Below are 6,404 nucleotides of genomic sequence, written 5' to 3'. Positions count from 1 at the left end.
ACCCCGAGGGTCCTTCATGAGGGTGACATGAATTTGGGGGTCCTATCCTGGGATGGCCAGCAGGTGGCAGCGTCGGCCCATCTGTTCTCCACTGGGCTCCCCTGTAGTTACACGGGATTAGACGGTGAGTTTTGCCCCAAAGGCAATCGAATCTAGATCAGAACCACCAGCCAAGTGGAGTGACCATCCACCCAAAATGGCGGAGGGAAGGAAGCGCCTGGAGGGGTCTCCATGTCCTAGCTGACCAGGCAACCAGGGAGCTCTGGCGGGTTCCAGGGTTCTGGGGTGGGGCATGGGGGATCCTGCCAGGGGAGGGGGCATTTGCCGCTTGGTGCCCTTGTCTCCCTGTGGCAGCCGCCTCTTGAGCTCTTGGGACTTTTCACAAACCCTGTCCCTCTCTGCTTCGGGGATTGAGGGCAGGAAGGCAGAGGCTAGAGACTGGATTTTTTTTTTTTTTTGAGATGGAGTCTCGCTCTGTCACCCAGACTGGAGTGCAGTGGCACGATCTCGGCTCACTGCAAGCTCCACCTCTGGGGTTCATGCCATTTTCGTGCCTTAGTCTCCTGAGTAGCTGAGACTACAGGCATCCGCCACTACGCCTGCCTAATTTTTTGTATTTTTAGTAGAGACGGGGTTTCACCGTGTTAGCCAGGAGGATCTCGATTTCCTGACCTTGTGATCTGCCTGCCTCAGCCTCCCAAAGTGCTGGGATTACAGGCGTGAGCCACCATGCCCGGCCAAGGCTGTGGATTTTAGGGAGAGCAACCACAGGCGTTGGGCAGAAGTGGCCAACAGGGCCTAGCCCCGGTCTTGGGTTTCTTGACAGCCACGTGCCAGGCCCCAGCAGGGGATCACCGCAGCCTTTAAACCGAGGGCTGTTCCTATTGGCGGTGCTTTCTATCCTTCTAGAGGAGCCTGTTCTTGAATGGATAAGCCCCGACGTACCTCACTGTCTCTTGCCACTCAGCCTATATACTGCCCAGCTTCGAAACCAGGCTACTGGGGACACTGCACAGGAATGCTTCCTGGCTGGCCTCTGACCGCAGCCGACTGTGCCCTCTGCCAGCCCTGCCATTTACAGGAGGCTCTCACACCCATTCCATCTGAGCTCCCCTGGGCTTCCGTCTTGTGTGTGAAATGGGACTGGGTAATAATCAACTGGTGTTTATTAAGAGCTGACTTCGCTCTTGCCCAGTGCACACATCGTCTGGTGTCTGGTCACGGTGCAGGTCTGCATGGATGGGCCTAGGCTGAGGTCCAGTTCTGTGTTTCCAGCAAGCTCCCAGACCAAGCCTGCGCCGGAGCAGGGCTCTCAGCGTTGCCTGTCACACTCACCCACTTCCGCCTAGCAGCCGCAGGTGTGTCGTCCCATCCGACATCCCTCCTCTGGAGGCCCTGTGCTGCTTCCCTGAACCCAGTTCCAGTGCTCTGGGGAGCTCGGAGGCCGGGGTGGAAAGGGAGCTCGGGGCGCAGCCCCACCATTCGTATCCCCATTTCCCCCCCAACACCCAGTGTGGTGGGCAGCCCAGCAGGTGATCTGGTGCATCAGCAGGTGCTGCCCCTGTGCCCTCTGTGGTGGGGTGTGGGCTGCACCAGAACGGGGGACTGCTGTGCCTGGGATGCCGCCTGGCACCCAGCAGCCACTCAGGACCTGGAGGAGGGCAGGGTGGGCCCAGGAGCTGGACACAGCAGGTTGGGTTCCCTGGGTGGGCAGGTGCCCAGAGCGCAGAGCAGGGGTGGGCGCTGGTGCCGCCTGAGGGGAGTGCCTCCTGCCCAGGGTGGCAGCTCAGGCTTCAGGGGTGTGGCCGTGTCCCCTCCCTTCTCTTTAGCTACAAATCAGTTTGGGGATTGAGGAAGGGCCACCCACATACTGGCCCTGAGTACAGGTACAAGACTGTTAGGGTGCGGCCCTCAGGACGCCCCTCGCAGCGCCAGCCACAAACCAGGAGAACAGGTTCGTCCTCCTGGCTGGAGGCCCTGGAGCCACACTCCACCCGGCTGTGGCAGACCCAGGCCCTGGAGGTACCTGCAGAGTGTGAGCTGGGGAGGGTGGGCGGTGGGCAGCACTGGGCCCAGGGAGGGGAAGTGAGCCCTGGGTGGGCACAGTCAGGTAGAGGCCCCGGAGCCAAGATGGGGAGGGCAGGGCCCAGCAGGCAGAGGCAGGAAATGCTAGTGGATGAAGGCCTCCTGGAGCCTCTGCGGGAAACAGTGCCTGGGCTGGGGTTTAGCAGGTGAGGTTAGGACGGGGCCAGAGTGCAGAGGGTTGGTCTGGGCATGGGCTGGCCTGGGAAGTGATGTTGGACGATTTTGGGGCTCGGGTAGGTGGTCGGGGGCTCTCCCTGTGTCCCTGTGCTGGCCGGGGACCAGCAAGAACGAATTCCTGGCAGAACTGTGGGTCTGACAGAGCAGAGCCAGCCTGGGGGGGCCCTGGGGCTCTGGGGCCTGGGCTGCTCTTAGAACTTTGAGGGAGCTGGGACAGGAAATGAGAAATGGGGCAGCGTCTGTGGAGAGAGGGGCATGGGCCTGTGGCAGAGCTGAGAAACCGATGGCCAGAGAGGCCATGCCTGGTCCAAGGCAGGCACAGGGTGAATCCCAGGTCAGTCTGCCCACAACTGTGTCCCAGTCTACCTGTCGCTGGGCTTGGGGAGGGATGCTGGGCACCGTGACCTCACTGACAGGAAATGAAGGGTCCTGGCGTGCAGCTGTCATCTGGGCTGAACTGGCTGATAACTGGGGGCTGGAAACCAAGGGCCCCCAAAAGAGGAGATCTGGGAAGACTTCCTGGAGGAAGAGACTTTGCACTGGTAAGAGTGAGGGAGGGCTCTGTCCATGTGAGAGGCATGGCCTTTTCCGACAAGTGGAGGCTGGGGGTGTTGAGTTGGGGGACGCTAAGGGTGGGCCCTGGCCAGCCTCTCAGCCTCCTCTGTGAGGCTGGAGGGAGGGGGGGCTGGTGAATCTGGGACCACACAGGGTTGGGTGCCCAGGAGAGTGAGCCCAGGACCTATGGGCCTAGGCAAGGCCAGAGAGGACCCACGAGGGAGGCCCAAGCCAGAGTGGCGTCCACTCTGGATGCGGGCAACTGGATGGGCCGTGGAGAGTCCGGCCCTGTCTTGCAAGTACTGCATAGCCTGGGCTGTGCTGAATATGGCCAGCCGGTGAGGGGCTGTGTGCTGGCTGGAGGACACCCTGGAGCCACCTCCTGAGGTGCCACCTTCCCCACACAGCCTCCCCTAAGGCACAGTTGGGGCCAGGAGCCAGGCAGCCCTGGGAAGAGGGGATGGGCAGGGGCTGCAGCCTCTGCGCTGAGGTGTGACCTTGAGCAGCTCCTGGCCTCCCCTGGCCTCAGCTTCCTCACCTGTCAAGTGGGAGAATAGAGGCCCCTGCCTTCTGGGTTATGAGAGGACTCAGGATGGCATGTGTGTAGGGTGCCCTCCGGGGCCTGCCCCGGTCCTCCAGCTCAGGGCTTTGCAGGCATTTAGACTCTGGTGAGAAGAGGCTAGGCCCAGGGCATCCCTGTGTCCTGCCCCAAAACTCGAACATACAGGCGCTCAGGAACTTGCAGGAGCTGAGGAGCTACCGCAGTGAAGATGTGTGACTGGTGCGAGGCAGATACCCCTCACAGCAGGTGCCCCCCGAGAATCCCAGGCAAAGCCCATGTTACTGTGTCTTCAGCCCCATAGCTAGTTGGTTTCTGAATTTTGTTTTTCGGAAACTGCACAGAACTGATTCACACCATTGAGCAACTGCCGACAGTAACAGCGTCCAGCAATCCTCTGGGCACCTTCAGTTAGACAGAGAGAGAGAGGAGTGGGGACGTTTTAGTTTCCAAAGCTGGCTCCCGAGTCTGGATGCCAGGGTCAGGCATGAGGGCTCCTGCAGTGAGCTCTGGGTGTCTCAGTGGAGGGGCAGGGCTCTGGTCGTTCTGCCCCACCACGTGCTAGAAGGAGGGGCCCCGGGGCCATAGCTGGCACTGGGCCCCACCCACTGCCCTCCTGAGGTGCAGGGTCTCTCCTGGGGATGTGAGGCCGGTGAGGGAGGAAGGGGAGCAGGCAGGGAGCCCGGGGCTCTCCAGCCCTGCCACCCCACCAGCCCGCTGGCTCTCCTTGCCCAGAGGTCAATGCAGGGATCCCCGTACCTGACCCTGGCATCCACAGGCCGAGGGGCCAGCTTTGAGGAGGTGTTGCCAGCTCTGGTGGGGGTGGTGACGTGGGGCTCTGGAGACTTGGGGGCCGTTCATCCTTCTTCCTGTGGGCTCCACCATATTCATCCTCGGGGGACTCATCTGAAGCTGTCTGTGGAAGCTGGACTGGGACCCTGAAGCCAGCCCTGAGCTGGGGCCAGCCAGGCCCTTCCTGCCTCAGAACCACTGCACCTGCCGCCCCCAGATGGCTCTTGCCAGCTCAAAGCTCAAGCACAGCAGGCCAGGTCCCCCCTCGACCCAGCCCCTTTGTGTCCTCCCCCCACTACCCCCTCCTGTGCTGCCCCCCAGTAGCCCGGGTGCAGCTGTGGGGGTGGGGGCAGGCACAGCAACCATAACCTGCCTCCCCACTCCCTGCCATCTCTGGTTATTGGTCAGGAGCTCATCAGTGCTGAGTTAAGGACTCAGACAGGCCCCCACCCCAGCCCCTACCTCACATCCCTCTCAGCTGACTCCACCTCCTCCCCAAGACTTGGATACCTAAGGAACCAGTGTCTGGGGGGCATCCAGGCAGCGCCCACCTCTTGTCCCTCCTCCTGCTGCTCGATTCCACTTTCAGCTCCCCCTGTCCCGTGATTTCAGGACAAAGCTCCCTAAGTGCAGGTCTGGAAGCTTCTAGCTCCTGCGAGAGGCAGGCGTGGGGCTGCCTAGGGCCCAGTGATGCTGGCGAGGGGAGAGGGTGGGGTCCAGGCAGGGGCGGGGCTGCAGATCTGCAGTGGGATGTGGGGCTGAATGGTTATGTCCCAGTGGGGGCTGCAGAAAGCCCTGAGTCCCGGGAGTCCTAGAGCTGGACCACAGGAAGGGCCTCAAGTCTGCCTGCCAGGCCCAGCTTCTCAGGACCCCAGGGCTGGGACACCCTCTTTGCACCCTGCTTTACAGATGAGGAAACTGAGTCACAGAGAGGAAGAGTTTAAGGGCAGGTTTCAAGCTGACCTCTGGCCCAGAGACCCCCCATTTTGAAGAATCTCTTCTTCAGGCCTCAGGCCTGGAGGGCTGTGGGAGCGGCTCCTCTCTCGACTGGAGAGTGGAGTGATTGCTCGGTGCATTCATTGCCTTTACCCCCATCAGTATCGCTTCCCCCTTGGGACTCCTTCTGAGGAGCACTGAGTGTGTATCTCTTGTTTTTTGTATTTTCCAGAAAGCAGTGTGTTGTTCTGGTTCGAGTATTTTAATCACTATTAGTGGGGTGCAAATGTTTTGGCCTCAGGACCCCTTCACACTTTTTTTTTTTTTTGAGACAGAGTCTCACTGTTGCCCAAGCTGGAGTGCAGTGGCGCAATCTTGGCTCACTGCAACCTCTGCCTCCCGGGTTCAATCGATTCTCCTGCCTCAGCCTCCTGAGTAGCTGAGATTACAGGCATGCGCCACCACGCCCGGCCAATTTTTGTATTTTTAGTAGAGACGGGGTTTCACCATGTTGGCCAGACTGGTCTCAAACTCCTGACCTCAGGTGATCCACCCTCCTTGGCCTCCCAAAGTACTGAGATTACAGGTGTGAGCCACTGCATCCGGCCCCAACACTGTTAGCAGCTGTTGAGAAACCCAAGGAGCTTTGGTTTCGGGGTGCTGTCTCCAGTGTGTGCTGAAGCAGGCTTGCACCTGCTCAACAGAGCCCACAGTAGCATCTCCAGTAATCTCATCAGCTGGTTGTTGGACACAACCATTATTCAAATCAAATTAAACTAATTAAATTGTGTAAAACACAGAAATACTATAAAAAGCAAAGGAAATAAACACTCAAAATGTATAGCTTCCTAATTATTTCTAGCTTACTGTGACCCACACTGCTAGCTGGGTGCAGTCTGTGTGTGTCTGTCTACCGAAATGCTGTACGATACTGTCCATCTCTTCCCCACTCTGTGTTCTGTGGCTCGTGTGGGAATTTTTTTTTTTTTTTTTTTTTTGAGACGGAGTCTCGCTCTTCCCCCAGGCTGGAGTGCAGTGGCCGGATCTCAGCTCACTGCAAGCTCCGCCTCCCGGGTTTACACCATTCTCCTGCCTCAGCCTCCCGAGTAGCTGGGACTACAGGCGCCCGCCACCTCACCCGGCTAGTTTTTTGTATTTTTTAGTAGAGACGGGGTTTCACCGTGTGAGCCAGGATGGTCTTGATCTCCTGACCTCGTGATCCGCCCGTCTCGGCCTCCCAAAGTGCTGGGATTACAGGCTTGAGCCACCGCGCCCGGCCTCGTGTGGAAATGTTTACACG

This window comes from Trachypithecus francoisi, unplaced genomic scaffold, assembly GCF_009764315.1.
Source record: "Trachypithecus francoisi isolate TF-2019V2 unplaced genomic scaffold, Tfra_2.0 Lachesis_group12, whole genome shotgun sequence".
Lineage (NCBI taxonomy): Eukaryota > Metazoa > Chordata > Mammalia > Primates > Cercopithecidae > Trachypithecus > Trachypithecus francoisi.
This window is presented reverse-complemented; position numbering follows the sequence as displayed.